We start from the raw sequence: 14,308 nt of genomic DNA, 5'->3' as shown, positions 1-14,308 counted from the left end.
CACAAAGTTGTCTAAAGAAATTAAATAAAGGAGGAGTGTGAGATCTTTCTAGGTGAGCAGATTATCAGTGTAGTCTTACCCGCCAAATTTCCTCCATGGAACAGTTGCTGATTGTGTGGAAGTGGCATGGAAGCTGAATTGGAAAGCAGAGAGAACATTCTGTAGTTTTACAGTGCTTAGATCCCCAACTTCTACTAGGGGGAGTGGCTTGTAGTATACACAAGGATGGGACAAGTTAATTCCAAAGACATTTGAAAACACAGGTGAAGTGAACCTAACTAAAACTGTAACCCAGCTACAAATCAGCTCAAATTTTGACTGCATATAAAAATTGTCCATTCTCTCTAATTTAATGACAGGGGGAAGTACCTACCCTCTCTTGTAGAGGACAGTATCTACCCTAGGGCTGCAGCTTTTTCATTACAAAATTCGTGATATACAGTAAAAAGTTACAAAAAGATGAAGAAATGGTATGACAGGACTCCAAATTGAGAGAAAAAAACTGTCAGTAGAAGCAGATTCACAAATGGCTCAGTTCTTAGAATTAGCAAAGACCTTAAAATAACTATTAAAATACATTAAGAGAAAATCATAGAATGAATAAAAAGAAAATTTTTTTTTCCAACGTTTATTTATTTTTGGGACAGAGAGAGACAGAGCATGAACGGGGGAGGGGCAGAGAGAGAGGGAGACACAGAATCGGAAACAGGCTCCAGGCTCTGAGCCATCAGCCCAGAGCCCGACGCGGGGCTTGAACTCACGGACCGCGACATCGTGACCTGGCTGAAGTCGGACGCTTAACCAACTGCGCCACCCAGGCGCCCCTAAAAAGAAAATTTTAAGAGAAAAATAAAATCTAAAATAAGACCAAGTGGAAATTCTTTTTGTTATTAATGTTTATTTTTTGAGAGAAGGAGAGAGAGTGTGAGTGGGGAAGGGGCAAAGTGAGAGGGGGAGAGAGGATCTGAAGCATGCTCTATGCTGACAGCAGAGAGCCAGATGTGGGGCTCAAACTCACGAACCAAACCTGAGCCAAAGCTGAATGTTTAACCACTGAGCCGCCCAGAGGCCCCCCAAGTGGAAATTCTAAAAGTGACAAAATACAAAATATGAAATTAAGAATTTATTTATTGGATTTAGAGCAGAATGGATGCAGTAAAGAAAAAAATATCATTTCATCCAAGTCATCACAGTCAAACTGGTTAAGTACCAAAGATAAAGGAAAAACTGTTAAATGCAGACACAAAATAAATTCTTGAATGACGACAAAGGAAATAGGCAAATTATAATCAGGACAGCAAGAATAAAAATGATAGCTGACTTCATCAGAAAACAATGGGAGACAAAAGACAGTAGAACTGGTATTTTTAAACTACTAAAAGAAAAAATTTATAATTCAAAAGTGAACTCTATATAAAGACATTTTTAGACAAACAAAAACTGTGACAATATGTTACCAGGTTTTCACCAGGCTTGAAAAGGAATAATCTAGGATGGCAGCACAGATATGCACGAAGAAATGAACACCAAAAACATCGACTATGTGCACAAATATAAAAGAACATTTTTAAAAAGCCAAAGAAAGTTATTGGCTATTAAAAACCACACTAAGAACAATACATTGAGGGGTTCATAAAACATGTAGAAATAAAATATAGGACATCAATAGCATGATGCGGCAGAGGGAATGGAACCATACTCTTAGAAGGTTTTGACAGGGAGGAGCCAAGATGGCAGAAGAGCATGGAAGCTTTTCATGTGTCTCGCATCCAGGAAATATAGCCAGACCAACACTAAACCATCCTACACACCTAGAAAACTGATTGGAGGATTAACACAACAACCTGCACAACCTGAACCACAGAATTCACAGGTACGCAGCACGGAGAGGTGAACTTGGGGAGTGAGAAGGCGCGGGAAGGGAGGTGCTTTTGTGAGCAGAGAGAGGATGGAGACTGGGGTGGGGGAGAAGACATGTGAAAGCTCCCCAAAAGCAGCTGGAGAGAAAGTGGAAAATTGGAAACAGCCACAGGAACTAAACTAAAAAGGGAGAAAGGAGAAAGGAGAGGGTTTAAGTTCCATTAAGACCATAAACAAGGGGAGCACAAAGTCTGCAACTTCCCAGCTCCATACCTGGTGGTGCTCTGGTGGGAAGGGTGAATCCCCAGGAACAGAGTGGGGTCCAGGAGGTTCTTGGGCCACATGGGGAAAAGCGGTTCCACTGCTGGAAGCACATTTGGTAGAGACTGTTGAAGCCACCCAGTCCCAGCAGACCCCAGAAGGTGGCCACATTCGCTGATGTTGGAACAAGGTCATTAAGGGTGAAGCCTGGTGCCAGATGTGTGTTGTGATTTTCCATAATACCTGAAAAGCTGCTGCTACACTATCTCGCAAACTGTTTCTGGGGTGGGCTGGCACCTGACCGCAGTCTCGGGGCACCAGCAGCAGCAGGCTCCAGCAAGCGTTCCTGGGTGCAGCCGACATTTGGCCATTGCTCATTTGGCCATTGCTTGGTGAGACTCTCCCGCAGAGGGGCGGAATGGGTCAAAGCCACAGTCCTTCAGAAGTAAGAGGCTGGGAAAAACAGCCATATCTGAGACAAAACTCGGGAGAGAGGAACTGCCTGGGACCTGGTCACGGAGAGTGAAGAAGTGGGGAGTGGACGAAAGCTGAAGACAGAGGACGGGAGCACGATTGCTGATCCAGGAGAACAGAGTTCTCATACTAAAGACTGGGTGGCTGGGTGGCACCATTTTCACCACTCCCACATATGCGTATACACACCTACGAGTGCCACAACACTTCATCCCAGTATGCTAGCAGCACTATCTAGTGGAGAGCGGAGCTGTTACACTGAGCCCTGCCCAACTGGGCCAACCTTGCTCTTCAAGAACACAAGTCTCACCACCTGCTTAGTTTATGGATTATAAAGTGCTACATAGTCTGACTTCTAGGGGAAAACTAAGTAATTTCAGTCCTACTTCAATCTGCTAGCAGGTCCATCTATTCAATTTTCTTTCTTTTTTTTTCTTTTCTCTTTTATACTTCTTTTCTTTTTCTTGAATACAGAAAGAGAAAAAATTCATTTTTATTTTCAATTTTTATTAAAAATATTTTTCTTCAATTTTTATTACTCTATTTTTTACTTTTGTGTAAATTTTTTTCCAATTCTATTTTACTTCCATCATTTTATTTTATTCTAATTCAGTGTATTCACCTTTTCAAATTTTCAAATGATTTGTTTTTTTCTTTTCTGTTTCTTTTTTCTCTTTTTCATTCTTTTTATTTTTCTTGAATGCAGACAGAGAAAAAATTCATTTTTACTTTCAATTTCTATTAAAAATATTTTTTAATATTTTTACTCTATTTTTTGCTTTTATGTAAATTTTTTCAAATTCTATTTTACTTCCATCATTTTATTTTAGTCTACTACAGTGTATTCACTTTCTCAAATTTTCAAACAATTTCCTTTTTTTCTCTTTTTTCTCTTTTTCAGTTATTTTCATTCTTGAATACAGAAAGAGAAAAAATTCATTTTTATTTTTAATAAAAATATTTTTCTTGAGTTTTTTACTATATTCTTTACTTTTATGTATATTTTTCAAGTTCTTTTTACTCACATCATCTCCTTCTAGTCTACTTCAGTGTTTTCATTTTTTCAAATTCTCAAAAGATTGCCTTTTTTCTTCTTCCCTCCCTGCTTTGTTTTGCTAATCTGTCAAACCACTTTCAACACCCTGACCAAAACACACCTAGGATCTAGCATCATTTATTCAATTTGTGTGTGTGTGTGTGTGTGTTTAATTTTTTAAGTTTAATATTTATTAATTTTAATTTTAATTTTTCTAATTAATTCCTTTCTTAAAAAGGAATTTTAATTTTAAAAAAATTAAAAATTTAATTTTTCTCATTAATTCCTTTTTTCCCTTCAAAATGACAAAATGAAGGAATTCACCCCAAAAGAAAGAGCACGAAGAAATGACAGCCAGGGATTTAACCAACACAGATACAAGCAAGATGTCTGAACCAGAATTTAGAACCACGATAATACGAGTACTAGCTGAAGTCGAAAATAGATTAGAATCCCTTTCTGCAGAGATAAAAGAAGTAAAAAATAGGCAGAATGAAATTAAAAACACTATAACTGAGCTGCAATCATGGATGGATGCAGCGGCAGCAAGGATTGGATGAGGCAGAACAGAGAATCAGCAATATAGAGGACAAACTTATAGAGACTAATGAAGCAGAAAAAAAGAGGGAGATTAAGGCAAAATAACACAATTTAAGAATTAGAGAAATCAGTGACTCATTAAAAAGGAACAACATCAGAAGCATAGGGGTCCTAGAAGAGGAAGAGAGAGAAATAGAGGTAGAAGGGTTATGTGAGCAAATCATAGCAGAAAACTTTCCTGACCCGGGGAAAGACACAGACATCAAAATCCAGGAAGCAGAGGACCCCCCATTAGATTCAACAAAAACCGACCATCAACAAGGCGTATGATAGTCAAATTCACAAAACACTCAGGCAAGGAGAGAATCATGAAAGCAGCAAGGGAAAAAAAGTCCCTAACCTACAAAGCAAGACAGATCAGGTTTGCAACAGACATGTTGCAACTTGGCAGGCCAGAGAGGAGTGGCAGGATATATTCAGTGTGCTGAATTAGAAAAATATGCAGCCAAGAATTCTTTATCCAGCAAGGCTGTCATTTAAAATATGAGGAGAGATAAAAAGTCTCCCAGACTAACAAAAATTAAAGGAGCTTGTGACCACTAAACCAGCCCTGCAAGAAATTTTAAGGGGGACTTTCTGAGGGGAGAAAAGATTTTATATATATGTATACATACATACACACACACACACACACACACACACACATATATCAAAAGCAACAAAGATTAGAAAGGACCAGAGACCACCACTAGAAACTCCAATTCTACAAGCATCATAATGGCAATAAATTCATATCTTTCAGTACTCACTCTAAATGTCAATGGACTCAATGCTCCAATCAAAAGACATAGGGTAACAGAATGGATAAGAAAACAAGATCCATCTGTATGTTGCTTACAAGAGACCCACTTTAGACCTAAACATACCTTCAGATTGAAATAGGGCATGGAGAACCATCTATCATGCTAACAGTCAACAAAAGAAAGCCAGAATAGCCATACTTATATCAGATAATCTAGATTTTAAAATAAAGACTGTATCAAGAGATGCAGAAGGGCATTATATAATAATCAAGGGGGCTATCCACCAAGAAGACCTAACAATTGTAAATATTTATGCGCCAAATGTGAGAGCACCCAAATATATACATCAATTAATCACAAACATAAAGAAACTTGTCAATAGTAATACCATAATAGTAGGAGACTTCAACACCCCACTCACAGCAATGGACAGATCATCTAATCAAAAAATCAACAAGGAAACAATGGCTTTGAATGACACACTAGACCAGATGGACTTAACAGATATATTCAGAACATTTCATCCTAAAGAAGCAGAATATACATTCTTCTCCAGTGCACATGGAATGTTCTCCAGAATAGACCATACACTGGGACACAAATCAGCCCCAAGTAAGTACAAAAAGATCGAGATCATACTGTGCATATTTTCAGACCACAACACTATGAAACTTGACATCAACCACAAGAAAAAATTTGGAAAGGTAACAAATACTTGGAGACTGAAGAACATCCTACTAAAGACTGAATGGGCTAAAGAAGTTAAAGAGGAAATTAAAAAGTATATGGAAGTCAATGAAAATGATAACACCACAACCCAAAACCTCTGGGACACAGCAAAGGCGGTCATAAGAGGAAAGTATATAGCAATCCAGGCCTTCCCAAAGAAGGAAGAAAGATCTGATATACAACCTAAGCTTACACCTTAAGAAGCTGGAAAAAGAACATCAAATAAAACCCAAAACCAACAGAAAACAGAAATAATAAAGATTAGAGCAGAAATTAATACTATCGAAACAAAACAAACAAAAAAAACAGAACAGATCAATGAAACCAGAAGCTGGTTCTTTGAAAGAATTAACAAAACTGATAAACCACTAGCCAGTTTGGTCAAAAAGAAAAAGGAAAGATCCCAAATAAATAAAATCAACAATGAAAGAGGAGAGATCACAACCAACACAGCAGAAATAAAAACAGTAATAAAAGAATATTTTGAGCAATTATATGTGAATAAAATGGGCAATATGGAAGAAATGGACAAATTCCTAGAAATATATACACTACCAAAACTGAAACAGGAAGAAATAGAAAATTTGAACTGACCATAACCAGTAAGGAAATCGAGCGAGTAATCAAAAATCTGCCAAAACACATGAGTCCAGAGCCAGATGGCTTTCCAGGGGAATTCTACCAAACATTTAAGAAAGAGTTAACACCTATTCTCTTGAAGCTGTTCCAAAAAATAGAAATGGAAGGAAAACTTCCAAACTCTTTCTATGAAGCCAGCATTACCTTGATTCCAAAACCAGAGACCCCACTAAAAAGGAGAACTATAGACCAATTTCCCTGATGAACATGGATGCAAAAATCCTCAACAAGATATCAGCCAACCGGATCCAACAATACATTAAAAAAATTATTCACCACGACCAAGTGGGATTTATACCTGAGATGCAGGGCTGGTTCAATATCCACAAAACAATGAACGTGATTCATCACATCAATAAAAGAAAGGACAAGAACCATATGATCCTCTCAATAGATGCAGAGAAAGCATTTGACAAAATACACCACCCTTTCTTGATAAAAACCTTCAAGAAAGTAGGGATAGAAGGAGCATACCTCAAGATCATAAAAGCCACATATGAGTGACCCAACGCTAATATCATCCTCAATGGGGAAAAACTGAGAGCCTTCCCCCTAAGGTCAGGAACAAGACAGGGATGTCCACTCTCGCCACTGTTGTTCAACATAGTATTAGAAGTCTTAGCCTCTGCAATCAGACAACACAAAGAAATTAAAGGCATTCAAACTGGCCAGGAGGAGGTCAAACTTTCACTCTTCCCAGATGATATGATACTCTATATGGAAAACCCAAAATATTCCACCAAAAAACTGCTAGAATTAATTCATGAATTCAGCAAAGTTTCAGGATATAAAATCAATTCACAGAAATCGGTTGCATTCCTATACATCAACAATGAAGCAACAAAAAGAGAAATCAAGGAATTGATCCCATTTACAGTTGCACAGAAAAACATAAAATACCTAGGAATAAATCTAACCAAAGGGTGAAAAATCTATACACTGAAGACTATAGAAAGCTTATGAAAGAAATCGAAGATGACACAAAAAAATGGAAAAAGATTCCATGCTCCTGGATAGGAAGAACAAATATTGTTAAAATGTCCATACTACCCAAAGCAATCTACACATTCAATGCAATCCCTATCAAAATAACACCAGCATTCTTCACAGAGCTAGAATAAATAATCCTAAAATTTGTATGGAACCAGAAAAGACCCCAAATAGCCAAAGCAATCTTGAAAAAGAAAACCAAAGCCGGAGGCATCACAATCCCAGACTTCAAGCTATACTACAAAGCTGTAATCATCAAGACAGTTTGGTACTGGCACAAAAACAGACACTCAGATCAATGGAACAGAATAGAGAACCCAGAGGGGCGCCTGGGTGGCGCAGTCGGTTGAGCGTCCGACTTCAGCCAGGTCACTATCTCGCGGTCCGTGAGTTCGAGTCCCGCGTCCGGCTCTGGGCTGAGGGCTCAGAGCCTGGAGCCTGTTTCTGATTCTGTGTCTCCCTCTCTCTCTGCCCCTCCCCCGTTCATGCTCTGTCTCTCTCTGTCCCAAAAATAAATAAACGTTGAAAAAAAAAATTAAAAAAAAAAAAAAAGAATAGAGAACCCAGAAATGGACCCACAAATGTATGGCCAACTAATCTTTGACAAAGCAGGAAAGAATATCCAATGGAATAAAGACAGTCTCTTCAGCAAGTGGTGCTGGGAAAACTGGACAGCGACATGCAGAAGAATGAACCTGGACCACTTTCTTACACCATATACAAAAATAAAATGGATGAAACACCTAAATGTAAGACAGGAAGCCATCAAAATCTTGAGGACAAAAAGGCAAAAACCTCTTTGACCTTGGCTGCAGCAACTTCTTACTCAACATGTCTCCGGAGGCAAGGGAAAGAAAGGCAAAAATGAACTACTGGGACCTCATCAAAAGAAAAGGCTTCTGCAGCAAAAGGAAACATTCAGCAAAACTAAAAGGCAACCGACAGAATGGGAGAAGATATTTGCAAATGACATATCAGATAAAGGGTTAGTATCCAAAATCTATAAAGAACTGATCAACCTCAACACCCAAAACACAAATCATCCAGTGAAGAAATGGGCAAAAGACATGAATAGACACTTCTCCAAAGAAGACATCCAGATGGCCAACCAACCCATGAAAAAATGCTCAACATCACTCATCATCAGGGAAGTACAAATCAAAACCACAGTAAGATACCATCTCACACCTGTCAGAATGGCTAACATTAACAACTCAGGCAACAACAGATGTTGGCGAGGATGTGGAGAAAGAGGATCTCTTTTGCATTGGTGGGAATGCAAGCTGGTGCAGCCACTCTGGAAAACAATATGGAGGTTCCTCAAAAAACTAAAAATAGAACTACCTTACAACCCAGCAATTGCACAATTGCACTACTAGGCATTTATCCAAGGGATACAGGTGTGCTGTTTTGAGGGACACGTGCACCCCCATGTTTACAGCAGCACTATCAATAATACCAAAGTATGGAAAGAGCCCAAATGTCCATCGATGGATGAATGGATAAAGAAGATGTGGTGTGTGTGTGTGTGTGTGTGTATATATATATATATATATATATATATATATATATATATATATATAATGGAGTATCACTCAGCAGTCAAAAAGAATGAAATCTTGCCATTTGCAACTATGTGGATGGAACTGGAGGGTATTATGCTAAATGAAATTAGTCAGAGAAAGACAAAAATCATATGACTTCACTCATATGAAGACTTTATGAGACAAAACAGGAACATAAGGGAAGGGAAACAAAAATAATATAAAAACAGGGAGGGGGACAAAACAGAAGAGACTCATAAATATGGAGAACAAACTCAGGGTTACTGGAGGGGTTGTGGGAGGAGGGATGGGCTAAATGGGTAAGGGGAATTAAGGAATCTACTCTTGAAATCATTGTTGCACTATATGCTAATTTGGATGTAAATTTAAAAAAATAAAAAAATAAAAATAAATTAAATAGCAGACATCCAAAAAAAATTTTTAATTAAAAAAAAAGTTTTGACATTACTCATGAAATACTAAAATACCAATTATCATGAGAAGTTGGGGTAATAAATTGAGGATGCATATAGTGATCACTAGAGCAGTGCTTCTCACCTTTGGTAATTTTTCCCCCAAAGGGATAGTTGGTTGTCTCAACTGGGGCTGGAGTTTGGGGAGGGGGTTGGAGGAGTGGAGGTTGGGGATAGCTACTGTCCAGAGATGCTGCTAAACATTCTATGATGCATAAAACAGCTCCTACAACAAAAAATTACCTGTCCCCAAAAGTCAATATTGCTGAGATTGAGAAAGCCAAAGTACTAAATGCTTACCAAAATAACCATTAAAAACAAACAAACAAAAAATCCAAAAACCAAAAACAAAACCCAAAAAGCCAAAAAAAGCCCAAGATGTTAGAGCTTAACCTGAGTGATTTAAAACCACATGACTAATCAGAAAGAAGGTAAATACAGAGAAAAATAAAGATGGGATAAATAAAAAATAATAAGCCACTAGACACAAAAGAAAATATATCAATGATTACATTTGATTTTTTATGAACAAATACTCCATCTATTGGCATAAAGTGGTTCGTAACAAGACAGATTGTCAAATAATCTGGCAATTTTTCCAGACAGATTGGGAAAAATAAAGCACAACTATATTTTTTATAAGAAACATACATATATAAATGCAGAGATAGGTTGAAAGCAAAATGGTTTGAAAAAATATATACCATACACCCTCTAACCATAATGTTGGTGTGGCTGTATAAATATCAGAAAAAGTAGACATCAAGACATGGAGTATTATTAGAGATAAAGGGGGATTTCATAATAACAAAAATGGTTGGCTAATAGAGGACACCATTCCAAATGTGTATGTAATGAACAGCATCACTTCAAAATACATGAAGCAAAAATTAAAACTAGATTTGATAGAACTAAGAAAAAAGACAAATCTATAGTGATAGTTGGAGGTAGTAACATCTCTCTCTCAGTAATTCATAAAACTAGCAGTAATCAATCAATGGAACAAAATTATTCGGTAATATTCAGTATTGGCAAAGAAGATTTTGCACAACCCCTTAGCAAATTTGACACAGTTGATATGTATTAAATATGACAAACAATAACTACAGAATGTGGAACATTCTCCAGAATAGACCAGAATGCTTGGTAAAGCACATCTCAAAAGTTTAAAAGCAATGAAACCAAAAAGAAGTTCTCTGTCCATAATTGAATTAAACCAGAAGTCAATTATAAAGACAACTAGAAAATCTCCAAATGCTTGACAAATAGATAATGCATTTCCCAATAACCCATGAGATAAAGAAATATTACTTAAAATTTGAAAATAATTTGAAGAAAAACAAATGAAATTTCAACATGTCAAAATTTGTGAAATGGAACTAAAACAGAGTGTAGAGAAAATTTTATAGCTTTGAATATATATACATACATACATATATATATGCATACACACACACACATAAGTACATACATACATATATTTTGTATGTATATTTTTTGTATATATTTGTATATTTGTATATTTTGTATGTATATATTTTGTATGTATATTTTGTAAGTAGGCTTCACACCCAGCACAGAGCCCAATGCGGGGCTTGAACTCATGACCTGAGATCAAGACCTGAGCTGAGATCAAGAGCCAGACACTTAACTAACTGAGCCACCCCAGGCACCCCACTTTAAATGTATATATTGGAAAATGTTTAAAATAAATTATTTAAGCTTACTTGTCATGAATCTAAAACTAAAATGGGGAGTAGAAATGAACAGAAATCAATGAAATAGAAAATCAACAATGCAAAAAATTGGTTCTTTGAGCAATTAAAAAAATTTTTTTTTAATCTTTAGTTAATTTTGAGAGAGAGACAGAGTGTGAGCAGAGGAGGAGCAGAGAGAGAGGGAGACACAGAATCCGAAGCAGGCTCCAAGCCCTGAGCTGTCAGCACAGAGCCTGACTGGGGCGCGAACTCAAGGACCACAAGATCATGACCTGAGCCAATGTCAGACGCTTGACCGATGGAACCACCCAGGTGCCCCATATTTTAGCAATTTTTAAAATAACTTCCTTACAAGACTAATCAAGAAAAGAAATACATAGGGCACTTGGGTGACTCAGTTGGTAAGCATCCAACTCCTGGTTTTGGCTTAGTTCATGATTTCACGGTTCCATGAGTTCAAGTCCCATGTTAGGCTCCATGCTGACAGTGCAGAACCTGCTTGGGATTCTCTCTCTCCCTCTCTTCGTTTCAAAATAAATAAATAAACTAAAAAAAAAAAAAAAGAAAAATATATAAACCACCACTATCAGAAATTAAAAATGAACATCACCTCAGATATTAAATAATAACAAGAGAATATTATGAACAATTTTGCATTAGTAAATTGCCCAGGGAGATGAATAAACAAGTTGATTAAAAACACATCTTACCAAAACTGACACAGAAAAATAAATAAAAACAAAATATTTCTGTATTGGTTAAAGAATTAAAATCTATAATTTAAAACCTTTCCACAAAGTAAATTACTGACCAGATGGTTTCAGTGGTGAATTCTCCCAAACACTCAAATATACAAACAATACCAATATTATTGGTACAAAGTCTTTCAGAATAAAAAGACCAAAGAAACAATTCCTAACGCATTTTATGAGGCCAACAATATCCTGATACCAACGAAGTTTTTAAAGAAAAGTAACGGACAGAAATATAAAATGTCTAAAACATACCAGCAAGTCAAAAAGAGAAATATGTGAAAAAGGACAATACATCATGACCAGGTGGGCTTTATTCCAGAAATGCGAGATTAGTTTAAGCTTTAAATTTAAGCTTCAAATATCCATTGAATAGAAATTTACTCTAGAGTCATGAACTGGAAGATTCATTAAGATAACAATTACCTTGCACCAAACATTAATGTATACATTCAATGTGTTCCCTACCAAAATCCAAATAATTCTTTGTTTTTGGCAGAAACCGACAAGATTGCACTAAAATTTGTATAAAATATATCTAGTCTAGCTATAAAAATCTTAAGGAAAAATAAATGTAAGCATACAATACTAAATTTTAAGAATTTCAATAATGCTATGGCAATTAAGACAGTGTGACAATGTGGTATTGGGAGCAAGACTAGACAACTAGATCAATGGGGCAGACTATACAGTCAGGAAATAAATTTATACACAAAAGGTTGCTTTATTTTGCTAGAGCAATTCAACCAAGAAAGGAAGACTTTCAGATGTTAAACATCTGAGAAAAACACAAACAAAAAAAACCTTAACCTTTACTTCATACTATATATAAAAGTTAATTTGAAGTAGATTGTGAATTTAAAGAAATCTATAAAGTTTCTAAAATAAAACTTTTGTGAATGTCTTCATTTACTGAAGTAAATTTCTTAAAAAAGACACAAAGAACACAAATCAAAGTTTTCTTTTTCTAAACGATACAACCGACTTCATTAAAACGAAGATATTTTAAAACACCTAAAAGGAAACATAGCACTAATCTCCTAACATTGGCCTTTGCAGCATTTTTCTGGATATGATTCCTCAGACAAGGGAAACAAAAGCAAAAATCAACTGTTGAGATTATGTAAAACTAGAAATCTTTGCAAAGCAAATGAAACCATCAACAAAATGAAAAGATAACGTCCTGAATGGAAGAAGACACTTGCCAATGATCTATCTAATCTGGGGTTAATATCTACAATATGTAAAGAACTCAAACAATTTACACCAAAAATCTCCTTTTAATCTGATTTGCAAATGGGCAGAGGACCTGAATCCAAGTAGACATACAGATGGCCAAAAAACACATGAAAAGATGCACTAATCATCAGGGAAATATAAATCGAAACCACAATGAGATCACCTCACACCCCTAAGAATGGCCAGTGTCAAAAAGATAAGTAAGTGTTGATGAGATGTGGAGAAAAAAGAACCCTCATGCACTGTTGGTGGGAATGTAAATTGACTCAGCCACTATGGTAAACAGTATGGAGACTCCTCAAAAAGTTAAATATAGAAATACCATTTGACCCAATAATTACACTACTGGCTATTTCCCAAAGAAAATGAAACCACTAATTAGAAAAGATATGTACCCCTATGTTTACTGAAACATTATTTACAATAGCCAAGATATGGGAGCAATCTAAGTGTCCATTGATAGATGAATGGATAAAGAAGATATGATATATGTATATACAATAGAATATTACTCAGTTATAAAAAATGAAATCTTGTTATTTGTAACAACATGGATGGACTTAGAGGTATGCTAAGTGAAATAAGTCAGACAGACAAAGATAAATACCATGAGTTCACTTCTATGTGGAATCTAAAGAACAAAACAAATGAACAAACAAACAAATGCTTATAAATACTGAGAACAAACTGGCAGTTGCCAGAGGGGAGAAACATAATAGATAAAGGAGATAAAGAGGTAAACATTTCCAGCTATAAAATAAGTAAGTCAAGGGGATGGAAACTACAGCATAGGGAATATAGCCAATAATATTGCAATAACTGTGTGGTGACAGATGGTAACTATACTTATTATGGTGAGCATTGCATAATGTATAGGATTGTTGAATCACTATGTTGTGCACCTGAAACTAATATAGCATTGTACATCAAGTATATTTCAAAAATAAATAAATAAATAAATAAATAAATAAAAAGGAAAGAAGAAAACCTAAATCTACTGCCCATCGATGATATCTTTACCAAAGTGAAAAGGCAAGCCACAGACTAGGAGAAAATATTATATAGAGATATATAAATATATGACAACAGACTCATATGTATAATGTGCCACAATTCCTATAAATCACTAAAAAAAAAAAAAGGTAAATAATTCCAAATTCCAACTATTTGGAAATGAGCACATGGCTTGAAAAGACATCTTTCAATAGAAGATTTTCAAAAGGTCAATAAGAACATGAAAGATTCTCAAC

This window comes from Leopardus geoffroyi, chromosome A1 (genome assembly GCF_018350155.1).
Source record: "Leopardus geoffroyi isolate Oge1 chromosome A1, O.geoffroyi_Oge1_pat1.0, whole genome shotgun sequence".
Classification (NCBI taxonomy): domain Eukaryota; kingdom Metazoa; phylum Chordata; class Mammalia; order Carnivora; family Felidae; genus Leopardus; species Leopardus geoffroyi.
Note: the sequence above shows the minus strand (reverse complement) of the source record.